This window comes from Patagioenas fasciata, chromosome 1 (genome assembly GCF_037038585.1).
Source record: "Patagioenas fasciata isolate bPatFas1 chromosome 1, bPatFas1.hap1, whole genome shotgun sequence".
Lineage (NCBI taxonomy): Eukaryota > Metazoa > Chordata > Aves > Columbiformes > Columbidae > Patagioenas > Patagioenas fasciata.
Window position 1 is genome coordinate 204,827,267 of NC_092520.1, and position 26,545 is coordinate 204,853,811.

Genomic DNA, 26,545 nt, shown 5'->3' on the forward strand with positions numbered 1-26,545 from the left:
CCTTTTTCTTTTTTTCTTTTATTGTGGTTGTATTTAATAAATCAGTAGAGGCTGTTATTCTCGCAAACCTAATCTAAGCACACTTCACCTCTGTGGTTGGAGTGACGAGTATTTTGACAGATGGAACCCCAGATGTCATTCAGTTCAGCCAAAATGTGCTTGTTGAAATACTGCAAAAAGTATGACAAGGTCTTAACCAATACCATTTTGTTCCTGGCATGTAGTACCTTCTTGAAGTCTGTGTGTTACCCAGGGCAGGAGGGGGTAATCTTCCTGAATAATTCTCATTCTGTTTGCTTTTGCAGGACTGACTGGAGAGTGAAAGCAGCCTGATCTCAATTTCTAATTTCAGGCAAAAAAAAAAAAAACCCAAAGCCCTCTTATTGAAATCTACACCAGATGGAAATGCCAGATCTGGCCCATTGTAAGTGAACTGAATTGTTTTACATATTTGAAGCAAATATCATTTTATATTGTGAAAATTTTGTGAACTACATCCACCAGCAAAGTAGTCAACACTGTTTTGTTTTCATCCTTGTTTTTATTCATATTTGAGTGCTGAACCTAGTAGCAAAACTTTCCCCATCTAATATTATTAAGAGTTTATTTTATTCTTGTTATTGTCCAATTTGAGGAAAACATCTTAATTGTAGTAGTGACAGCAGCGATGTATGCATTTTCACACTTTAAGTTTTTTAGTTTGATTGGGTTTTTTGGACACTGCTGTTAAACCAACAATAATATAAAGATAGTTTTATATTGAAACTTGGAACCCAGCATAATAAATATTCTCTTGGTGCATACTAGAGAAAACTATCTTAAAACAAAGCACCAGACTTGTAAATCTTCATCCATTTAAAGCGGAAGCATAGGGCAAAATTTCTTCAATTGTTACTGATCCTGACACATCTACACAGGATGCTGTAGCATTATGTGGTGACAGTAGTTTGGTTCTGAAAGACTCTATGTTCATTCCAGTATTATTATTATGCTTCTGAGATTGGAAGGAAAGGGAACTTTTTTTTCGAGAATCACTGTATTTCACAGTGTAATGTATAAGTGCTCATTGTAAATCTCATATTGATGTTGTGACACTATTCACAGAAAACCATAAATGCCAGTAATCTTGCTGAAGGAAACCCTCAATTATAAATGTTAAACTGTGGTATGTTCTGAGCTTGTAAAGAAATATAACTTCTAAGAACAGTCTTATACAAATAATATGTATGTTTTATATAAGAACGGATTAAGCGACACAATATTTTTGTACAACCTTGTCTGTCTTCCACCCAGCCCCTAATCTATTTTAACTTAGTTTATTCCATCCCTTCCATTGACTTTAATCAGATCTTGTTCTTTCTTGAACCAAAAATACATATGCATTTCTTCTTTCACCTCCTAAATCAGACAATTTCTCCCCAAATTTTCACCTTGTGAGAGTCATCCTTACACCAATGGAAGTTTACTAAATGTAAGTGTGCTACTCTCCTGAAATCTGGTATCTTGCAACTTTATAGGACTAGAAAAGGGTATTAATACATCATCCAGGACAACTGTTCTCTGAGGTGGCAATCAGAATATTCATACTAAACCACATCCAGCCAAATGGAGTGAAGCCACCTCAATATCTCACGCCTGCTTAACCCTTGAAACCTAATTAAGCAGTCGGTTATGAAAGCTGCATTCACAAGTTATTGCTGAGATTTTAATTAGCAATATTCTTGCAAAAGAATGGCTACACTCATGGCATTCAACCACTGATGCAGCTTTGGAAGTTCAACAGGGTGAGCTAAAAGCTTATTAGGAAAGTTGTATCTGACTCCCTCCTTTTGGGAACATGATTGTTACTGTTCCCATTCAGTATTTGTTGAGATACACACAATCTACAAAGAAACAAACAAACAAACAAAAAGTTTCTTTTGTCTTATCCAATAACAACAGTAAGTACTAAGTTTTTAATTATATGACTGTTGTTTAAGTCACTTGTGCTGCCAGCTGAGAATGACAGCCCAAGAGTGTGTGAGCATTGGTGTCTTTGGCTGAGGTATTGCGTGTGAACCAGACATGGTATTTTTCAGATAACTGTCTCCAAGACCCTTTTATAGAGTGATCTTTGCATAAGGTGTTAGGTCACCAACCTCCTGATGCTTTTAAGTTTAACAGCTAGGAAATACTGGTGATCTCGGCTCCATTTGTAGTCAATGGACAGAGAGCAGGACCTCCACAGAACGACATATTCTGTCTGAAAACAGGTGGTTGAGGTGATATCAGTCTCCTATTTTATCTGTCTTACAAACCATTAGTGAACACAAAAATAACCCAGAAGGAACATGGAGCAGGGAAAAGATGGAAAATGAAAGAATAGGAATGAAAGATAATGAAGGAAAAGTAAGAGTTAAGAACAGGAAAGGATAAATTCAGAAGAAAAGGTATGCATGTGGAAATGAATACAAACCAGTAAAATTATATATCATAAGAGGAAGCTAAAATTTTAAAAAGGAAAGGAAAAGGGATGGGGCAAAGTGAAACAAGAAAACAGGAAAGTGAGAAGGAAAATAAAATGAGTAGGAAGATGAGGTACGAAGGGGAAGGAAAACTCAGTGCTGAAAAGGAAAAGATGCAGGTAAGTGGGAAGGGTAACAAAGAAGAAAAAGAAGAGGAACATTGACAGAGGTTTGGTCTACACATACTGATGTTCACATTTCTGCTTATTTTAGTTTTAAAAGATGACAAATGAAGAATCTTAATGGTACAAAAGACACATGTTGATCAAGTCTTTGAGTGTGTTGGGGAAGGACACTGTAGAGTGACAGAGTATAAAAAGTATATAAAGCTACTGGACAGTGTCCAGAATAGAGCTACAAAGTTAGTGAACGGTTTGGAGAGCAAGCCATATGAGGAGCAGCTTAAGTCACTTGGTTTATTCAGCCTGGAGAAGAGGAGACTGAGGGGACACCTCATGGTGGCTACAGCTTCATCACAAGGAGAGAAGGAGGGGCAGGCACTGAACCCTTCTCTCTGGTGACCAATGACAGAACCCAAAGGAATGCCAGGAAGATGTGCCAGGGAGGTTCAGGTTGGACATTAGGAAAAGGTTCTTCACGCAGAGGGTGCTGGAGCACTGGAACAGGTTCCCCAGGGAGGTGTCACAGCCCCAAGCCTGACAGTGTTCAAGAAGAGACTGGACAACACCCTCAGACACATGGTGTGAACTGTGAGGTTGTTATGTGCAGGGACAGGAGCTGGACTCGATGACCCTCGTGGGTCCCTTCCAACCCAGGACATTCCATGATCCTATGATTCTATATCTTTGCTGTGCCCGTGCTGGGCATTGTTATCCAGGATTGGGCCCTATCTAATACACTTTGCCCCAAAACAGAGGTTATTTGCTCAGATAAGAGAGGCCACGCAGCTTCTGGTTTAGGAGCACAAGGCTCACTACTTGGGCTCAGGGTAAAGGCAGAACTCTCTCCTGTATAGTACAATATAACTCAGTCTAATGATACGGTGTCTGCTACACATTTTACACAAACTGCAAAAATTATTTAAGGGTAATTTGAATCTTGTGTGCACCCATAGTTTCTAACGAGAGAAGCTAGTGGGATAGATGGTAGACTTTATGTCAAGTATCTTTAAGAAATAATAAAATAATAAATAAATATTTATAATATTCCATCTCCTATAAAGCCTAAGGGCAATACGTTCTCATAGGTCTTTCATGATTCATTAAAAATCTTTAATTGGCAGTTCTTAAAAAATTCTGATTCAGCTTTTGAAGTGAAGAGTCAAAAGATAAAAGAAACTATAGGTAAACTTGCACATCTAATCAGCACCAGTCTCTAATTAAAATGAAGGAATGGACTTAAAATTTACATTTCAAGCTTCTGCTGTTGTTTTAGCGGTGAGTATTTTTATGTTGACTGAAAGTGCAAAGTAAAATTTTTGTGTGTGCCCATAAGGTCCTATACAGGTCCTATTCCTTCCAGAATCATGCTTCATTAAACAATGTAATAATGATGTCATTATTCCTCTACTTTCATACTCCTTCTATTGTCCGAACTATTTCACAAGCTGTAGTATATCAGTACAATAATGTTAAGCCTCCTTGTTGTCGTCAGCTCTGCACAGTTTGCAATTCCATGCAAAGCCAAAAGGGCAGCTCTGAACTATCCACTCCAAATGCTGATATTAATTATGTTGTAGACTTCATATTGCACTTGCAGATGTTATTAATTACTGTCACTCCCAGTTTAATAGCTGTTTCCATAGTAACTATGGTAATTTAAAGAAGGTGTGAAGAGAAGTAAGTTGAGTAATTGTTTTTGTTTGTTTTTGTGGGACTTTTTTTTTAGTTGGTTGTTTTGGGTTTTTTGTTTTGTTTTGTGCTGTTTTTCTAAAAGGAGGACAAAGACAATGTGACAAAATATATAGAGAGATATATAAAAATCTCCAAACCCTAAGCAGTGCAAGATAGACAAAAGGAAATGACACAGAGAAATGTGGATGTTTTCAGAAGATACCAAGCTACTTAAACATCAATTACTTAAATTAACGATATACTCTCACTTGATCCTTTTAAGTTTAATCCTAGTTTGAACTTTTTGGTACAATCTGTAAAGTCCAGTGAAGTCAGAGTACATATAGTACAAGTAAATGTGGAGCTATATCTGCCTCCAACATCACAGATCTCCTAGATATAATCGTGTTACCAGCAGTGCTGGTTTAGAACTAAAATTTTTGAAATCATAGATTTCTATTACTTGAAAGAAAGAAAATTTAGTATTAATTTAATGTCATTTATGTGAATTAAAAATTAACCACATGACTGTGTCTCCTCAAACTGCAATACAGCTTTTTACATCCACTGTCCTGCACATTTACAAGAAAAAGAGCAAAGTGTATCAGCTAACACATCAAGTAACTGTATCTTTGAATCATCTGTAAAATCAGTCTTTTGACTACTTTTGCTGTTGGGTAAGTAGTGTTCTGAAACATCTAGATCAAGAGTCCTTGTAAAGGCAAATATGCATAGTTTAATATTTACTCTCATATCAGAAAATCAAGGGAAAATAAAAAGCAATTATTGCAATTGCAAATTATTGCAACTTGAAACTATTGTGGGAAAAAAAAGGTGAGAATTGTTTTGATATTTCAAGATGATGTGTTGAAATAAGAGAAATATTTCCTTTTCAAAAGATTTTTCAAGTATTTCTTTACATTTATAACCAATGGTCCTTAAAGATAATTAAAACTGAAAGAATAATTAAAACAGAAAATATGGTTATTGACAAAATTTATATTTTTTAAAAAATAAACCCTTTTCACTTTGGGTAAGTACTGGCACTCTGTAGGTAAATGTGGTGATCATTTAATGTATTATAACTCTTCAACTGTCATATTAAAATCGTAACAATCTGAGCTAAATTTCCACAAATAGCTGCGATAGAAAATGTGTCTTTAATGCCCAGTTCTCCCTCCCTAGAGCACAGAAAGCCTTTCCCCCATTTTGAAATGCAGATGACTGACTCCAGCAGTACTGCAAGAATTTTCCCCTTTTTATTACCAAGGGGAGCCCATTGTCAAGTCCCACACGTGCCCATCTGTGCTCTGGGAGTGAAACACAGCCTTTGTCCCCTGCATTGCTGAAATCCTGGTTTCAGACTTTAAGTAGGTCAGAAGTGATGCCCAGTTTGTGAGTAATCCTCAGAAAGGTACATAGCACCTCAATTGCTTGTATATATTAATAGTCCAGTATTTAAAATTGTCATCAAACCATCTACCTAAAGCACATGGTAAGTAATAATCCAGGGCAAAATAAAATAATTACACACATAAAATTAGAATCTGGAGGAAAAAAAAAAAAAAAGGCTCTTAATGGTTAAGAGGATAAATCTGGACTGAGAGTTTTCCTTTTATAACACAGACCAACATTTTTCCAGCAAACTGGGAAATTCCTGTAGGACCTAAGCATATTCTGCCTCCCACGCAACATTTTGAAGCAGGACTCCTCTTTGAGGAGAAAAAGTTCCTCTCCACAAGAGGCTACTGCTAATTTCTCATCTAGCACTGTGGACTGGAGGCCCACGTGCACTACCCCAGAGGGCAGCTGAACCACATGGGATCATTGAATCCAACTCCTATCCCTGCATATGACAACCTCACAGTTCACACCATGTGTCTGAGGGTGTTGTCCAGTCTCTTCTTGAACACTGTCAGGCTTGGGGCTGTGACACCTCCCTGGGGAGCCTGTTCCAGTGCTTCAGCACCCTCTGAGAAAAGAACCTTTTCCTAATGTCCAACCTGAACCTCCCTGGCACATCTTCTTGACATTCCCTTGGGTTCTTCATTGGTCGCCAGAGAGAAGAGATCCACACCTGTCCCTCCTCCTCCCCTTGTGATGAAGCTGTAACTGTGATGAGGTCTCCTCTTAGTCTCTGTCACATCCCACTCTCAGGTATGAGTTGGGTGGATAAGTGACTCAGGTTTGTGGGTCCCCTTTGGTTGGAAATCTGTACATACAGTACTTAAGGTCTGCAAACAAAAGGCTCTTATTTAGCAGCTTGGTGTATGATTCGGTGACAGAAGGATTTACATTATTGTAGATTCGATTGGTAAACATAAAAAGTTTGCGGCATATGCAGGGTTGTAAATCTTATGTTACTATGTTACTTATAAAAGGGAAAGCAAAAAATATAGATGTATGGGAAAGAAAGAAAAAAGAGAGAAATATTTCACCATCCTTATGGCTCTGCTTTATGTGTGATGGAGTTCACAGTCTCGGGTCCAGCGATGCATGGCATCCTCTGGTGTCTTGTTCAGTTCATGTGGTGAGACTGGTGGGCAGAGTGGGCCTCAGGACGATGCTTGCACAAGGTGGGCCTTTATAGACCTCCGGGTTGCCTGCTTGCGTAACTTCTGGTCTTTTGTGGAGGTGTTATTTTGAAAGAGAGAATAGTCTGGGGCGAAGGGGTGAGTATGAAAGATTAACAAGGCTGGGGCCATGTTGAAGGGTCTCAGCTTTTCCCTTTGTGCCATGCTGGGCGTATCAGAAGGTGGAGCTATGTGCCCTCTAGCACATCCCCCACATCCTGTGTTTGCCAGCTGGCCTTGTCTGTGGCTCGTTGTTGATATGTAAATCACAATTCACCCTATAGTGAAGGTATCTTCTCCAGTGGCTGGATGAATTAGTTTTGCTGCAATGTTTCAGCCATTATCCTTATCAGTACATGACAGTCTCCTCCAGGCTGAACAAACCAAGTGAGTTTAGCTGCTCCTCATACGGCTTCCCCTCCAGACCCTTCACCAACTTTGTAGCCCTCTTCTGGACACTCTGCAGTAGCTCCATATCTTTTTTATCCTGTGGCACCCAGAACTGCACACAGTGCTGCAGGTGAGACCGCACCAGAGGAGAGCAGAGCAGGACAATCACCTCCCTGCCTGGCTGGCAATGCTGTGCTTGATGCACATCTTTCATGATGTCCTACAGAGGAGTCACCTCGCCCCCTCACTAGTGATTGCCTGAGACCAGACTGCGGCACCTGCTAAAGAAAAGCTGTAGCAGCACTAGATGGGGCCACTATACGTTATTCCCTGGAAACAGAGTTCCTTTGTTTCTTTCTGACCTTGGAAACTTCTTTGGCCCTTGTCTAGCCTTTTCTTCTGGCCAGTCTCCCGAGGTCTGCTTTCTACGTGTAAAAAGAGATGAGAGGGAGATCATTTCGGAAAACATGAAAAGTCTTGGGAAAGCGTCGAGAGGAGGATATAACCTTGAGAGTACATGGGTAAAGGAGGCAGAAAACCAAATGCAGGGTCAGGAAAATGAAAAGGATTAATTAAAACGTACTAAAAGAGTTTTGAAGATGAAAAAGGAATATAAGTGCTAAGTATTTTTCTTTGTAACAAAAGCTCTGCTGAAAATCAATGGGGAAAGCATGGCTTTTATTTGAGCAGCAATTTGCATATTAATATTGTGATAGCATTATGCAATAGTATATAAGACAGATTGGGTAAATAAAGGCTGTGACCAAACATTTCAGCTTTTCCCCTACGTCTATTCAAAATAAAACTGGCAGAATGTCACACTGTAGGCTTGTCCTTGATTTGTTTCCAGTAGAACATTAATTGATGTGTTCCCCTGTTTTGATATGTGATTTACAAGCTCTATAACTCAAAGGCTGATTACAGCCAGGCTAGCAATCTGGATGCCAAACCTTATTTAAGTGAACTGTCCTGGATACTTCACTCTAGAAATCATGGTTTTCTAAATGTGTGGGAGGCAATATTAAGCAGTGGCAATCAACAGCACAGTTTTCTGTTGGTGTAGCGGGAGGGAGTATTTTGGAATAGCTAGTGCATCTGCTTTGTAGCTATTTTTTTCTCAAACTGGAAAAATGTCCAATGTTTCAAACAAAATACCCACAAAATATCAGAAATGTAGATGTCTTCACAAAGAACATTCTGTATTTTTAAAAAATGTTTCTTTCAAAGCAACTAAAAGGAATGGAAGAATAATATGTACAACCATAAGAAAAAAAACCAAACAAACAATTTTCTTCCCCTAGTACTTTGAAAATTGCTTTGCAAAACTCTTGGTAACCTAGAAATTTTTGAATTATAGTTTAATTCCAACACAATCTACAGTGGCTCAACTGTGACCCCTAATACCCAGGCTATAATGGAAATGGTGAAAAATTCAAGCCCATTATTGCACTACCCTGTGTTACTATAATATAATCTAATCTATCTATTTCATGTTTCATGTAGTTTTCTAATATTATTTCATTTGATGAAAGATGCTTAACAGGAAAAGAAAATGAAAGCACTTTTTTAATAACTCTGTTGTTAAAGGAGACGTAGCGAGTTTGTGCATCAAAGAGAAAGTAACATGATTTTAAGTTTATTTGATTGAAGGCTACTTCCATTACAGAAGCTTTACAGATTTATATCCTTTTGTTATAGATCATTTCAGCTCACACATCAAAATCAGCTAGAAGGAGCAGAGTACTAGAAGGTGGGCAAGGCATATTACTATAACTTTGCAGGCTGACAACTGGCACATGCTGGCATGTGCAACCAGCAACAGTGAATCGTTGTTAGCAAAATATTTAACATATTGAAAACACAATACCAGTTTGTTTTTTCCTACATTGAACCTTCTGTCTGAAAACTGTGGGTATAGAGATTTTACTTTAGGGGGAGCACTATTGCTCTGGTTTTAGCAATGGGATGTGTTGCCATTTCGCAAGTGAAGCTGCCTATGCACAGGAGAGAGGTCAAGTCTATTACTTTCTATACAAACTCATATTTTTTGTTCCTTATCATAGTACTTGACTGATTTTTCAATGGACCATTTAATGATGTGAAGAATATTTGTTCTTATTATACCTACTTTCTTCTTTTATTTTTTCAACTGTTGTTTTATTTATATAGTTTTGCACTGAAAAGCCAAGCACACCTTGGTCCAGCCTCAGGCTTTTCAGCCATATAAGCAAAGTGGTGTGGAAGCAAAGTGGCTTCTCAGCAGATGAAGGAGCTTATGAGAGTTTGAAGTAAAAATAAACAGAAAATAGCAGTGTAGTTTTGATGTGGCAAGAAGAGTGGGATAATTCAAGAGAGATCAAGTTTGGGAAATGGGGCTGATGAGAAGAAAGTGGACTTTTGAAGAAGTTTGGGGAGGAGAAATGAGCTGAAGAATTTGTAGGGCGAGACAGTAACATCTTTCCCTGATGCTTCTAAGATATGAAGTTGCTGTCCTTGGCTTTCACTCTAGATATTTAACTGCTCTTTACATATCTTTCAACTACCCCATGTATGGAATGTCCTGGGTATCAGAAATGAAGCATTTAAATACTCTGTGAAATTCCACTGTAGAGAGGAAAACAGGTCTAGAAATATGATTGCAGCCTTATGTATGCTAAATTCCCTATGGCCCACCTTTCCAAGCACTAGAATTTTCTTCTGTTTGTACCTAGCTGAGTGAATGAAGATGCAAATAGTCAAGACCAGGTCATCCTGTGGCTTGGAGCTTCCTGCCAACTGGAGATAATAGAATGAATTTCTTGCCGATTTTGCTGTGTGAAATGAGGATGCTAGGAGCTGGCAAAGCATGCTCAGAAAATGCCGTGCTCCTGAGGTCAGAAAGGTTTAGAATAAAATAAGAATTGCCAAAAATCAAACTGAAATTGAAAGAAGAACCAGAAGTTTCACTACTTTCATAAAAGAGAGAAGCAGAGGCATTATACCATGAGGTTAGGGGAAAAAAAATGACATATGTCACAGCTATGACATGAACTTTAAACAAAAAAAACCCCTTTCTTCCATGTTTCTGACTTCCATTTTATAAAATGCTTCAGAAGATATTTTGAAGGCAATTAAAAGCACAGAAAAAAAAAAAAAAAAAACTGATAAGATACAACATGGGTTTACCAAAGACTTACTTGATCATGCTGGATTAAGCTGATATTTTCCTTTGATTTTCTGGACAAGGGAAGTGAAATACATCTAATCTACCTGGACTTTTACAAAGCATCTGATACAATTCCACAAGGAAAATTATTAGTTAAATAGAGAAGTCAGGGATTAGTACAAGAATTTTAAAATGGTTAAGGAACAGACTTAAAAGAGAAAAAGTACCATGTTGAGGTAAATTGTTGGTTAGACAATACCTTAAGTATTAGTTTAGAGACCTATTCCCTCTAATATTTTCATTAACTTCGGCTCATGATATGCAATTTTTCTGTCAAAATTTAATGATAACACAAAGGAGTTACCAATATGAGGGAGGGCCAAACATTATATAGGATGAGAAAGATGAATGATGACGGCAGTAACAGAGTAAGAAGAAAATCACGACTTTAGGGGCCAATACAAAAAAAAAATGCTGGACATATTACCTGGTTACAGGATGACTATGATCCATCAATATTATGTAGATGCAAAATAACCTTATACAATCTTGTAATCTGGTTCTATTTCTTGGTATTGGTTTTCTAAAGTACTTGAATTAGGGCTGAGTGGAAAACTGGGAGTTTGAACCCTATTTCTTACATTTCCATGCAGATATAGCCTGTGAGACCCCATCATGACTGTGGGATACACTTTTGGCAAAGCAAATAAATTCAAACTGGAGCAAGGGCTAAGAAGGGTTATGGGATTAAATGTACTTTGCTCTTACAAGCTGGTAAGGACAGATGAGGAGTGTGACCACCCTCTGAAAATGTAAAAGCAGATAGAAAAGAGAGAAGACACATTTTAATGCTGGTGCAAGTATAAATGGGCACAAATTAATCATAGATAGAGAGATGTGAAAAGGAAAATCAAGACCGTCAGAGCAGTGAGAGTCTATGAGGGCAAAAAGAGCGAATGTCTTTCCAGCTCATGAAACAGAAGCAGCACTGCAATTGCCCCTTTGCCCAGACCAGTTTCTCACTTCATTTTTATTTCCACAGTGAGTACATATTTCCCTTAACATGAATGACACTATTCTTCACTAATAGATTACTTAACTAAACCTCTCCAGACAGTAGAAATTAAGCATAATTTCTCTTTTAACAGAGAGTTCACATTTGCTGTTTCCTGCCTACCCTGCAGTTTTTGTGTTTATGCTCTTTTTCACTGTACTGCTTCACCCTCTTACTATTTTGTTCTGCTTCCTCGTACATGTTTCTCCTTTTTTTCTGTATTATATTGCTAGATTTCTTTCTTTCTTTCTTTCTTTCTTTCTTTCTTTCTTTCTTTCTTTCTTTCTTTCTTTCTTTCTTTCTTTCTTTCTTTCTTTCCTTCTTTCCTTCTTTCCTTCTTTCCTTCTTTCCTTCTTTCCTTCTTTCCTTCTTTCCTTCTTTCCTTCTTTCCTTCTTTCTTTCCTTCCTTCTTTCCTTCCTTCTTTCCTTCTTTCCTTCTTTCCTTCTTTCCTTCTTTCTTTCCTCCTTTCCTCCTTTCCTCCTTTCCTCCTTTCCTCCTTTCTTCCTTTCTTCCTTTCTTCCTTTCTTCCTTTCTTCCTTCCTTTCTTTCTTCCTCTCTTTCTTTCTCTCTTTCTCTCTTTCTCTCTTTCTCTCTTCTTTCCTTTCTTTTCTTTCCTTTCTTTTCTTTCTTTTCTTTCTTTTCTTTCTTTTCTTTCTTTTCTTTCTTTTCTTTCTTTTCTTTTTCTTTCTGTTCTTTCTGTTCTTTCTTTTCTTTCTTTCTTTCCCTCTTTCTTTCCCTCTTTCTCTCTTTCTTTCCCTCTTTCTCTCTTTCTCTCTTTCTCTCTTTCTTTCTCTCTTTCTCTCTTTCTTTCTCTCTTTCTTTCTCTCTTTCTCTCTCTCCTTCTTTTCTCTCTTTCTCTCTCTCTCTCTTTCTCTCTCTCTCTTTCTTTCTCTCTTTCTCTCTCTTTCTTTCTCTCTTTCTCTCTCTTTCTCTCTCTCTTTGTCTCTTTCTCTCTCTCTCTCTGTTCCTTCCTTCCTTCCTTCCTTCCTTCCTTCCTTCCTTCCTTCCTTCCTTCCTTCCTTCCTTCCTTCCTTCCTTCCCTCCTTCCTTCCTTCCCTCCTTCCCTCCTTCCCTCCTTTCCTTCCTCCCTCCCTCCTTCCCTCCTTCCCTCCTTCCCTCCTTCCTTCCTATAAAAGCTTTGCACCAAAGCAGATGAAATGTAATTTCTTGCTCAACACTGTAAAAAGCAAATCAGTTGCAGGATTCTCTGTGATTGTCATGTAACAGCATTAAAATTTACCAACATCGGACTGGAACAGGCAGGCAGAATGCATATTACTTCTTGGAATTATACAAGCATAAATTGCTTTCTTTTCTTTGTTATCCTTATTATCTAAATGTATCAGTGTTTCACCATTCTGTTTAATTGCCCACCAAAAATGCTCTGAGACCTGTCCATTTTACATGTAAGTATGTCAGCCCACATGCAGCCAACAAAACCCCTAAGTCCTTTACCCCGCTTAGATCAAGTACAGAGCTGTGAAATCCTCATTGCTCTGAAAATTTTCTGATGCTCGCTTAAAAACAGACAGATAGAGCTTTTGTCCACCAGCTTCTCAAACAGATACAGTTTTCAGCAGGGGAGAAAAGTCAAGGAAAGGTGGTTGCTTACTTCATTTACTTTTTTTTTCTTTACTGATTCTTGACAGGCTGAAATGTTCTCCAACAATAGCTGTTTAGCCCTTCTGTCTCAATGTCTTCTAGCAAACCACTTAAACAATTTGACTTTCAAATAGATAAATTACCATTAATACTATTTTGGGGCAAGACAGTTGTTTGATGCACTCGAACGCTAAGTCAGCTACTGGGCTATGAAAGCAAAGTTTGCCAAGATTCAGCTATAAACTGACATTCTTTCAGACTAGAGTCAGAATGTTAAACTCAGTAACATCAGATACAATTTCTATCTCATTTTAAAACTAATATGTGAATTTATGCAAGCCCAGATAAGGATGACCAGAAATCTTTGCTTCAGAGGGATTGGATAGTCAGCAAGGAATTGCATGCTTACTCTGAACACATCATGAGTCATAAATCGTTCATAACTCAGCTCCTGTCACACCAAGGTCTCCTCTCAGGAGCGTAATGAGGATTGGACATTTTCCTTCAGAAAGAGTTCTCATATCTGGTTTTGTTCCAGGTAAGCAGGAAATCCTAGTCCTTCAAAATGTTCCACATAAATAGAACCGTAAGTTAAAGCCAACTAAGCAGCGGTTTGATTTTACATCTAAAATGTTAACACTGATGAAAAATGCAAATGTAACACTGAAGCATTTATCACAATTGGATTGAATTTGTGAAGTGTTCTGGAATTTTTGCATTAAAAAAAATTGGAAGACTAGATTTCAGAATATGTGTAACATTTGATTTCAATACTCCACTTGATGCTCTATTTTTACAACAGCTGAAATAAAACTCCAATGATTTAACGCAAGACTTATGTAACTACAAAATTAACTAAAATGTTTTTATTTAAACTGAAAAATAAAAATCTTAATCTGACTACATAACTTGCCCATTTTTCTATTTGACTTCGTCTAATTATTTCTCTGTTAGTGAATCTCACAAATCAGTCAGCTCTTTCCCTGAAATGATCTTTCATGATGTTGTATGACAGGATTAGAAATTAGGCTACCTTTAGCCTTCCATAAGCAGGAGAATAAACCCAATAAACTCAAGATCCTGAAGTCAAAGTAGGTAAAAAATGAGGAGACAAAAAAAAAAAAAATCAAAAGGACTTAAAATTACCATCATACTTTTAAAAACCTGTTGCTGCAGGTTTTAACCTTTATAAGAGGTTTGTTATTGTTCAGGATTGTCCTGGTTTTGTTAAAAACAAGTTTCTCTTTTAGTGAATTTTGCCTGTCAGCTAAAGCCTTCATATTAGTTGCATTTTCCTGGAGAACCAGACACGTGTTTTGGTAAACCTAGCAATGGAATGCAAACTAAATGATAAGCATGGATGGACATCTCGCGAGAGGGGCAACGAGAAACCGGTGACCAAGAGACTGACCAACTGTGTATAACATTCCATTCACGTGAATACTTCATATAAAAGCGGGAGATCACGAGGATCTCGTCTCTCTTGCTTCCCTTTTTCCCTTCTGCTTATGGCCAACATTAGGAGAGGACCTTGCTGGTTGTCCCTGTGAACTGAGGCCTAGTGAGAGACTGAATCCAGCTCCGGTTGGCTACAGAGTCTAATCCAGGACTTTGGGTGCTGGCTCTGCAGTTGCTGAGACTTACAAGATTGGTTTTGTATATTTTGTATTATTTTCTCTATTTTTATTAGTAGCATTAGTAAAATGTCTTTAATTTTTCCAACTCTCTTCTCTCTGTCCTTCTTTCCCTCCTGATCGCCTGTCCTTAGTGGGAAGGGGGGAGAGGCAGGGGCAAAAGGGGGAAGTGGGGGGGAGAGGAGGTTAACAATACATCTGCCAGGGTTTGATTGTCACCCCACAATCTTAACCCTCGCCAAGGATATAACTTTTTTTATTATGGTCTTCAGGGCAGGGTACCTGTAAAAAAAATGGGCTGACATAGAATCATAGAATGTCCTGAGTTGGAAAGGACCCACAAGGATCACCGAGTCCAACTCCTGTTCCTGCACAGGATGAACCCACAGTTCACACCACGTGTCTGAGGGTGTTGTCCAGTCTCTTCTTGAACACTGTCAGGCTTGGGGCTGTGACACCTCCCTGGGGAGCCTGTTCCAGTGCTCCAGCACTCTCTGGGTGAAGAACCTTTTCCTCATGTCCAAACTAAACCTCCCCTGGCACATCTTCCTGCCAGTCCCTCAGGTTTTGTCATTGGTTGCCAGAGAGAAGAGCTCGGCAGCTGTCTCTCCTCCTCTCCTTGTGATGAAGCTGTAGGCCACGAAGAGGTCTCCCCTCAGTCTCTTCTTCTTCAAGCAGTAGCCTTGCAGCAAGTGCTGGCAGGGCTGGAGGTGGTGGGGAAGCCCATTATGGGGTGGATGGGAGCGGCCCCCGAGAGCTGTGTGGTGCTCCAGCTCACATCTGCTCCTGCCTTGCATGTCCCATCGTCCAGCACATGGCTCCGTTGATCATTTGCTTGTTTTGCAGGACCAAGGAGAAAGTTAGAAAAGATAAATGTATTTTTTGCCAAACTCAAGACCAAAGGAAGAAAGTAGACCAAGAGGGATTGAAATAGAATCTATATTTTACACATCTTCAGTGCCGCAAAGTCAGGTGGGTGCCTACAACTTCACTTTTGCTCATTGCTCTCTCTTTTTTTGTACTTTATTTCTCTTATTTGTTTTTACATTGCAATGATTTTTTTTGATAGCTTGAGTCACTTATCTAAGGGAAAAAAAAATAACATGGGTAAAATGGGGAAAGAAATAATCATGGACATGTATTTGTCTTACAAACAAAAACATTTTATGTTGTTGAAGTCCCACACAATATTAATCAGTCTTGGAGCTCATTTTATATGCTGTTATATGCTAACTTTAAAATAGAAAAAACTATTTAGTTTGAAATTTTATTCTTTATTGTACTTGTAGTTTTATTTGGATGCCTAGTAATCACAGGATTATGCAATGTTGTAATAACAAATACCGTATCAAATTATTTCACAGGACCACTGTGAAAAGTCTAATGTTATAAAATGCTACTTGTTTCATTAAAAATGTGTTGGAACTGTTGCCTATTTCTTCTATTTAGATAAAATAAATACTTTTTTTGTAAACTAGGCTGGTTTGCATTTGTTTGTGTTTTTGAAACACCCACCCAAATGGTCATCACATAATGCTGATAGGTGCTAACACATAAATAATGAATCATCATAAAAACTGGAATAAGTAACAGATGTTTCCAAGTATGGCAGAATAGACAAAGGTTGATAGCTGTAAGGAAAAACTCATTAAGAACACCACAGAAAGCTGCATTAACAGAAGTAAAATTTTTATAGACTGAACAATTTATTTATTGTTAATAATCATACAATAGTTTGGGTTGGAAGGAACATTTAAAGATCATCTAGTTCTAACTCTACTGCCATAGGCAGGGACATTTTTCACTAAGTCGTATTGTGCAAAGCCCTGTCCAACCTGATCTTGAGCGCTTCCAGAGATGGGACATCCACAACTTCTCTGGGCAGCCTGTTCCAGTGCCTCATCACCCACATTGTAGAAATTTCTTCCTTGTGTCCAAACTAAATCTACCCTCTTTTAGTTTAAAACCACCACTACAGGTCCTGCTAAAAAGGTTGTCCTCATCTTTCTCATAAGTCCCCTTTAAATATCAAGAGGTCACAATAAGGTCTCCCCAGAGCCTTCTCTTCTACAGGTTGAAAAGCCCCCACTCTCTCAACCTTTCCTCCCAACAGAGCTGTTCTGTCTGTCTGATCATCTTGGTGGCCTCCTATGGTCCCTCTCCAACAGGTCCCTGTGTGTCCTGTGCTGAGGACCCCAGAACTGGACCAGCACTGCAGGTGGGGTTTCACCAGAGCAGAGCAGAGGGGCAGAATCACCTCTGTCGACCTGTTGGCCACGTTCCTTGTGATGCAGCCCAGGATACAGTTGGCTTTCTGGGTTATAAGTGCACATTGCTGGTTCATGTCCAATTTTTCTACCATTAGTACCCACAAGTCCTTTGTAGGCCTGCTCTCAATCCACTCATTCCTCAGTCTATATTGCTATTGGGGATTGCCCTGACCCTGGTTCAGGACCTTGTATTTGGTTTTGTTGAACTTCTTGAGGTTAATAATGTTAATTATCTCTTGTCATGGTCCTAAAAAATAGGTGCCTAATTCCTGGAGCCTTTAGTTACACTGGAGGAATTCAAAAGCTCTTCTGAAAAAAGGCTAAGGTCTTAAGGTCTGAGCTTCTAAGCTCTCTTTTCCAGCTCCATGACATCACACTGGTACAAATCAGAAGAAAAGGTGGTTTAAGTAGATAGTCAATTAGGAAAATCTGTTGACAAATAGGCTTTGATATATAACCATTAACACATCCCCTGTCTCGGCTTTTGGGTTTTGATGTGGTTTTGGTTTTTGTTTTGTTACAAAATTATTGTGATGAAATATTTCTGCCTGTAGGTTATTCTCAGTCAACATTTATGTGGATTCATGGGCTAAACATAACTTACAGCTGTTTTGGTTACCAGAGCAACTAAAGTTATTCCCAAACACAAAATATGGCCTGACGTTAGAGTTCAGCAGTGTCCACAGTTCAACCTCAGGAAATTTTTGCAGATAAGAGATTTGACCAAAGAATGTCAGGGAAATGAAACTGGTATAAAATCCCAGACATAAAGCCCAGAGAAATGCAACTCCCAGTCAGGAACTGAGTCAAATGTTGGGACAATGCAGATTTAGTGAATTTTTGTTGCTATTTTCATCAGTTTCTGTAGCTTTTGCTAACAGGTTTCCTGTTCAAACACTGATTGTGTCAGGGAAGGTTTAACAACAGAAAATTGTTAATGCCGTGACTTGAGAAAACCTGACCTGATGACAGTGCCCTTTGTAGAGGATGCAATTAAGTTATCACTAGGGTAATTTCTAGCTTGTTTACTGGGTTTTAGTGGAGTCTCCTGATAGCAGCAAATACATGGCAACTTTTATATTGGTGCCAGTCGTGGAAAAAATAAAGTTTGACAGGGAAGGGAGGGTACTTGTGTTCATTTTAGTTGTGTCTTATTAGTAGAGGGACTTAACTTCTCAGTGGATTTCGGATTACTTTTGTTGGAGTTTAGGCAATTCGATTCCCTATCTGTTTATTTATCTCTTTACAGAAGAGACTCCCTGGGTTCAGAGCCAAAGGGGAATCACTATTTCTGTCTGCTTATAGCAAGAGTTAAGCTCTCCATACTCAGAGAGAGCACATCCTCCTAATGTGGGTGCTTCATGGAGACTTCTCAAGTGATATTACTATGAGTCAAAAAGCCAGGGGTTGAGTCTGACCAGTTCCGATACTGTCAAGTAAATATATCCTGAGACTACATATTAAACCATGAAGGTAAAATAAATAGTGAACAGGTAGTTCCTATATGAGATCTTACATGCTGCTTATCTAACAGTGTCTACAAGCTCTTGTGTCACTGTACCGATGACATGAACAAAATTCAGTAAGGGGCATATCTATGGTATAGAAGTATGAGGGAGAGTAATGGGAAGATGGCAAAACCACACAATGGGGACTGAATCAAGGTTGCAGAGGTAGCTTTTGAATACTTGGCTCTATAACTTTTGTAGCCTTAATAATGTAATTTTAATGCATACTATGTTTTGTTTTATGGCTTAGAGCCTTTGGAACAGATTCCATCACCTGCACCAAAGGAAGCAACTTGATAGGTCTCAACCCTGCATGGTCTGTTGTGGTCAGCCTGTGTAGGGTAATACGCATCACCCTTAGCCCTGAGAGCTGATGACAGGGTGCAGAAAAATTCTGTCCTCTGTTTGATGAGAGCCTAATTGCTCACTTTGTCATGTTGATCTTGTGACATGTCTCCTGCTCCTGCTGCTTCTCAGTAATTTTCTGCATAGAAATACCCTCTGTGCACTGTCACCATTCACTCTGTGACATGGTGAAAGTACTGTACAGGCTATTTCTGATAGATTTCACTAGGGAATGTTATTTCTCCCTGGAGCTACTTCCATCAGCTTCATACTATTTCTGTCTCCAAAGAAACAATCCTAAGCAGCACCCTTTCTACTGATACCAATCCTTTCCCCTCCTCCCCCTCAGAGCTGGCAGTCACAGTTGACCGTGTGCCAAATTAAAATTCTAGGGGGTGACTGTCCACAGTGTTTGATATATTCTAATGCTTCGGGATCCTTCCACTGTAATGTCATCCTATACTTGAGCAATGCATTGCCCAGCTCCTGAATTCCCCCAGATTCAATGCGTCCAGAGTCCTGAAGCAATGCACTTGTGTTAGGGCACCTCTGTCAATTATAATATCAGTCTGCAGCATGCTGTTATGACTTGATGGTCTTAGATGTCCTGAGCGAGTACAGAGATGGCTTAACAAGCTGCCTCTTTCCCTGCAGTCCTGTGGGCCATTTGCTTGGACACAGATAGGGGAGAGGTGGTGGGAGTGGGATGGGCAAAACAACACATTAACCTTCTCCATGCTTTGAATAGTCTTGAACTCCATGAACAGGGCCACAACTCTAGTCTGAATCTAAAGTACAGAACTTAACACCATTGCTTTGAAGGCCATTTTACTTAATTAGAAGAATGCACCCAAATTATGTCCACATCACCGGCATCATATGTTACCCTCAGTTGCCCCACAGAAAAGAGAAACATAATTAAACACAAACTCTCTTCTCAAATGCTGTTCTGTCACCAGTTATTTCATGCAATGTTATCTTCCTTTCCTCCCTATTTACCTAATGACTTGGTATTGTTATTTATACTACTTCTGTGTTGATTTGTCCTGCCACCATATGTTCACTTACTTTATGTTTGATGATAATGATCTTTCGCGGTATATGCACTTCCATGTATTACTTATTGCTGGATTCAGATGTTTGTTTTTCAGAAATAAAACCAATTTATTTTTATTTTTTATCATTCAGAAATACAGGCTTGTTTTGCAAAAGGAAGAGAAAAAAAAAATTTTTGTTTCAAAGGATTAATTTTAAAATAGCATAAAACTACAGAAGAAACGAGAAGAGTAAAAAAAAAAAAATAACCTGTGAAACATCATCCATTTCTGAAAATTTGCTTTCATAGTTCTGACTGTTAAAAGTAATTGTCATGTAATTTCAGAGGATATTCGAATAGATAAATTGCAGAACCTATGACAAGAAGAAAACGTCTAGGCAGATCTGTATATACTTAATGCTGAAAAGTAACTTCACTCCTCACCGATATGTGCTGCTATAATTCTTGTATATGATGTGCTGCTGTATGATGTTCTGCGTTCACTCCACTTTGCAGGATGGAGTGCCAAAAGTGAAGATTTTAGCTTGAGAGAAAAGGAAGTTTTTAATTCATTAATTCACTTTGATGATACACAGGAAAACTTTCAATCAATGTTTGTTTTCATAATCCCATAAATCCTGTCCTTCAGCAGAGATGAAATCCATAGAAAACTGCTTCTTTTCTGACTTTCCTCTGGAAAAAATGAGGACATATTGTTTTGTTTGGTTACATGTTTCTGAATAATTTGATTTATATTGATAAGTTTGTCTCCTTAGGATGTTACCTGGGAATTCTGAATTGCTCTGCAGCAGTCATCAGAACTGCAATATCATCGGTAAGCCTCTTTCCTTCACTGACCTAGCATGAAACAAGGTGTCTTTTGTATACCAGACTGCAGGCTACATCAGAACATATATATTAACATCTCAATGTTGAAACCTGTACCCTCAGAACAGAGAGGAATCAAAGCTGCAAGGATTAATTGAGCAACTGAAACACCTGCTTCTCTTTTGTCTATGAAGAAAGTTTAGAGAAGAGTCTATCATCAGTCAAATCCCATATTTAATCACACAGCAGTTTAGATAATTTAGTTTTGATCCACCAGCTGAGCTGGAAAACATTGGGATGTATTTTGATTTCACCCAACTGAAATAAAAATATTTTCTTTATTAGAAAGCCTGTAATTGAAACATTCCAAACCCCAACAACAGAATATTACAATTTCAGCTTTAGTTTTATTTCAAAGTTTAAAATTGTGCTTGGAAATGGAACTGTATTTCTGTAGGTCTAATTTTGCACATGTTGAAAAGAAAATGTTTAAAAAAACAGAAATTTAAATTTGCATATCAGGACTGCAGATTTTCATAAGTTCAGTGCAGATATCTATCTATATTGGGCCTACCCGAAGCAGTAATTTCGGAGAATTATATATTAATTTTTTTTTTAAATTCAGATCTACCTATAGTATATATTTTATGTGAATCAGAAGCTTCAGTATCTCTAAAAATAGGGCAAGAACCAGCATAAATGTTTTAGAGGAAAAAAAAAAAAAAAAGAATTTCTTTTTAACCTTCAAATGAAAACAAATATTAAATTTAGTGCTTTCAGTTCTAGGAATACTGTGGGCACCCATTTTTTAGGCATAGCCTGTGATCCTGGGGTTTGTACATTTACCTTGCCATTATAGCTAACTATGAGTATGATTCAGTAAACTTTTATGTAAAACACGGCTACACTCGTGGAAGCGGCTATCCAAATCTTTCAGTGCTTAGAATTGGCATGTTTAGCCTTTCCGTTTTTATCATTTTTAGCTTGTCCACTTGCAAGAGTGGGAAATATTGTTTTTTGTGTGAGACAAAAGAAAACAACTTCAGACCTGCTGAAGAAGCCCAGACAATGTGTGTCTCTGAAAGAGAAGGGGGAACCGTCAGTGCCTGTACCACCGAGATCGCTGACAGCAACCCCCACCCAGCTGGGGCCAAAGGAGAAGCATTTCACAACAATACCTGAGAAAATGCTACGTGCACTGTATGTTTTACCCCACAGAAACACAAGTCTGAGATCCTGCAAGATGGTAAAGCTCCAACGCAGAGCTGGACCTCAGGTCTTCCATCTGCATGAATAAAGGCAAAGTACTGGAGAGCTGGAGGGCTCTGTGTGTTCATGTGGTGTAGTCAGAAAGTCAGGTAAGCATGGACTGAAAAGACAGGAACACACTAAATTGGCCTTGAGAGAATTACTTCATCGTTGAAAAATATGCATAACCAAGTCTTCTGCAAAATTCAAAAGAAAGTAATTTTCGTGAACACCTGGGGTTTTGGAGGCTTTAAGTTTTGGTATTTGTAGAGTTGTTTGCAATTCTGCTTTTCGAACAGAGTTCGGGATTAATCTGTGAAAACCTGCAGGAGAGTTCTCCAGTCTGCCTGTTCTCCCAGACAGGGAGTGGAGAGGAGAAGACCTTCTACTCAGATATGATAACCAGAATACTTCTAAACGTGAAAGTTCCTAAAATAAGTAATAATGTAAATAATTTTAAATGGATATTTTAAATCAAGAACAGCTTTTTTTAGCTTCTGTGTTGTTGTTATGATTTTTCAGATTTGTTCTTCGTGTCTTCATTAACTAATTGAGAGCTTTTATAAAAGAAGTGTGTGTCATATAACCTGAATAATGCTGAAGTTTTTCCAGAATCTAATATAACAACTGCAGTTATAGCTCTGTTCATTACCTGAACAGATAAGAAACTTGCCGTTCAGCCGTCACAGCTCTTGTATATTTGAAACATGCATTGACAGTTGAAAGCTATCGCCAAATATTCCTAATAAACAAAAAGCCCAATTGAAGAAGTGGGTGACATCCTATTTACTGAGGTGTTATAGGCACATAATCGATAGGGCATGGAGGAGGGAGGTCATTTTTATTTCCTAAATTATCTTGTTCATTTAGGGGTGAATCAGACATTCATTAGCATTTAAATACTTTTTGACATTTAAGACACTCCCCTATTTCAATGAGATTTTGACACAGTTGCATTGAATATCTTTTTATAACCTGAACATAGAAAATTATTTTAACCATTTCTACATATTCTGTCAGCTGTGGGCAAACTGTCAAGGATTTAGAGGTTTACTTTTATTTAAACACTCAAACATAGACATTTAGCAGGAGCTTATATCCCGGTTTGGGCCTGAAGAAGTTATTTGCTGTTACAGCTTTTAGAAGCAGTTGAGGAATCCTCTGGAATAGATGATGTGAAACTTTCTGTTATAGTGGCTGCTGCAAGCAACTTTCAAACACAAGTAGGTAAGGCAAAAAAGGGATGGAAAAAAATACAATACTGTGTCTGCCTTAAGGACTGGAAGCTGAAGGAGGTGTTTCAGCTCCCCAGAGAACAGGGAAGAAGCCTGCAGCAGATCACTTGAATGTTAAACCTTCTATTTCTAGACATCTCATCCCAGGTGTGAAACCACTCTTTATGCTGATTTAAATTTTACTGAGACCTGACACCAAAAATAGAAAGCAAGTGAAGTCATGGGTAGGAAAATGGCAGGTTAAACCTTAGTGTCTGGATTGAGTCATATATTTTGGACCTGATCTCTATGTGAAAATAGTTTTCCTCAAATGAAGAAAGCTTCTCTGGGGGAGTCCAGCTAGCGCTTGAACAAAGTACTGTTGTGCCAGGGACACTGTTTATATCTGCATTGCTGAAGGAACAAGGAATGTCCAACTGTTTTAATCATGATATGGTATTTCTTCATTTTATTTCAGCCTGTTGAATTAAGAACTTCCTACAAACATGAGTATCTACTTAAAGCTGTATCTAAACACACATGAAGGCTTCTGTCAGGGGTGGCCCAAGGCATCTAGCACTTGGTTTACAAGGGTCTGTTGTCACTTGCTCACATTTAGCATCAGTTGGGTCGTGTGCAGGGGGAACAAAAAGAAGCGAAAGGAACATATTCCTTTGTTTTATGAGGAAGGACAAAGGAAACAGCAACAGCATAATAGACCTTGAGGTACATCAGCTGCAGCATCTCTTGAGAAAGACTTCGGCATGTTTCCTCTCATCAGCTACCCGCTTCTCCCCCTCTGCCTTGCTACAGTTGTGTGAAGAAAGGATTCTTTTTTTCCTGAAAGTTCTGAAGATGAGAAAAACAAAGCACCTTTTGAGGTCAAGCCAAGATTTATTTTAGCTTCTTGGTGAATCAAGAGTTTTGTTTTTGTTTTTTTTTTTTTAAAAAAAAACCACTCTAGCTTAAACAAAACATTACATTTGACAGGGAGCAAAACATTTTGTTTTCAAGCTTTCTCCTCTTAAAAAAAAAAAAAAGTGTCATAAAGACAAGAATTTTGCATTTAAACCAAAACCCACAAACCTTGCTTTTGTTTATTTGCAATCTCAGACTCGTATAGTTTTCTTGTTGTGTTTTAATAGAGTTCAGAATATTGTGAAATCAATGCACATTTTTGAAATCTTGTTAGCATTCCCACAATTGTGGTGGGGTATTTTTCCTAATAATCCAACATATCTGCTACAGATTCCATTTACTCCTGATTCACTCATCTGTGCTTCCATAGACACTGTTTCTGATCCCATAATTGAAACTACCTACAAAAGAAAGCCCCCATGCCCCCCTTTTTTTAACCCTAACGATAACTCCATGAAACACCTTTGTTTCCAGGATTTCAAAATAAAACCATAAAATCTTTATTCTAGAGTAACAGGCAACTTCTTTACTATCTTCTGACCTTTTGCCACCTTTAACTGAGTTTTTGAAACCAAAGTTTCTGCAGCATTTTGGTGGATTTCTGTTTTATGACTCTTCTTCACAGCATCCCAGAATCAGCTGCTTAAAGAACAGAGCGGGATTACCAAAGTGGGCAACTGAATTCCCTCAATTCATTTTCAGACCCCCAGTATAAGAACACAAACATAACGCAGACAGTGTAAAACAGCATTAAAGATTTACATTTTAGAAGAGTTTAAAACTAAATTAAAACAAACAAATCCCAACAACTTACTAAAATGAACCGAAGAACTGAATCTTCCTTGATGCTCCATAGTGAGGGTACCCAGTGGTTACTTCCAAGACCCACTATTAGAATTTATTTGTTTCCTGAGTTTCAAATACAGCCTGCCTTGCCTATTTTCTTCAGGTGTGGAGCTCTTTATGCCAATGTAGGCTCTTCTGTCATCCTTATTAGTCTTACAAAGCAGCTGTTACCTCTTTTTGAGCAGCAAGCAGGTTGCCAGACAGCCTGAGGGGCTGACCATCTGACAGCCATATTTTGTTCTCAATAGGTCCGTGACTCATGCTTTCAGGGGAATACCGTGGCAGGTAGTTTTTTTTCTCCTTTGGTACAGATAATAGCTACAGTTTCATTTCCTACAGTAACTGGTCAACCAATATGGTTAAATTTCTTTCTTAAGTATCACCCACGCCCCAAAAATATTAGCGGCACTGTTTTGTTATTGGTGATACATGCTTGTGAAACATTACACAAATAACATTTCTCTTTAGTATCTTAAAATTAAATCAATTACTTATAGCCAGTTCGTTCAGGAATGAGAAAAAAATGAATGTGAAGTAGCTTCCTAGTGAAGGTTCTCAGGGTTTCTTAACACAATGTCTCATGAGAAGACCCTCCTGGCTGTGAAGGAAAGCATGTTATTGTTTCTATTCTAGTTGTGCCTGTGTGCCCCAATGTGATGTGCTTTGTAGTGTGTGAATGCTGCAAGTTTGTTGTTCTCCAGTACAGGTTATGGCCTCAGCAGAACACCTGGGTGGGAAGCAGGCGGAGGGGATGTGCCCAGGGGCAATCAGCAAAGCCAAGGATAAACAATCAGCTCTTGATTTCTCTGCCTCACGTTGACTGCTTGGTAAAAACTTTCTCTTTCAAGAAAAAAGGATGGAAAACTAAAGCTCTGACAATCCTAAGGTAATTGAAATCTGTAGAGAAAACACCAGAAACAACCCTTTTGCTCTTAGAATTGTAAAAGATTCTTCCTTTCGCTCCCAGCTTTGTTCACGCTCCTCAGTTCTTGTCAATACTTCTGATCCATCTCTCTAATTTATTCCTCTCATGAATAATTTTTCGATTTAAACAACTAAAAATCATACCTTTCTTTACTGAAAGTTTCTCCCCTAACTCAATATTTTCCTGTATTTTCACTTGCTCTCCTGTATGCTACATATATTCCTTGGCCTGCAATCACACTTTATTGTCTCAATTATAGTATCTATGCATTGTTATGAATTAGCATAAGCAGTGTATACAAGGGAAATTCTGCTGATTAATTGAATTTGAACAGTTCTCTTTGGCTAATGAGTTGTGCACATAGAAGAGGACACCAAAAAGTGGTTTTGACTTTTGGTGTACCCAACTCTGTTCATGTGACTGAACTACTCAGAATCACACCCGGCTGTGGGATTACACATTCAACACTGATAAACTGAAAATGAAGCAATAAAGCAGCCTTGTCAGTGTATCCCTAGTCTATATTAGTACATGAGAAATAAATTATCATTAACAAATCACTGTGAATAATAAGATACTTCAGAGCATTGTCAGGTCCATTTGATGTTTTTTTTAAATTGTGTTCATTACGAAACATAAGGAAAACTTAATGATGACTGCTATTTTAATACACATTCACGTTTACACATCCCCCCTGCTTCTGAGTGTCTC

General features: G+C 38.3%; 1 long non-coding RNA gene across 1 annotated transcript; it reads left to right on the plus strand.

The window, feature by feature from the left end:
• Positions 1-317: 317 nt before the first annotated feature.
• Positions 318-22,256, plus strand: LOC139827108 (uncharacterized). The gene is made up of 4 exons (XR_011737304.1): positions 318-424; positions 15,543-15,668; positions 20,632-20,690; positions 21,667-22,256. It is a non-coding gene; the product is annotated as an uncharacterized lncRNA (long non-coding RNA).
• The last annotated feature ends 4,289 nt before the right edge of the window (positions 22,257-26,545 follow it).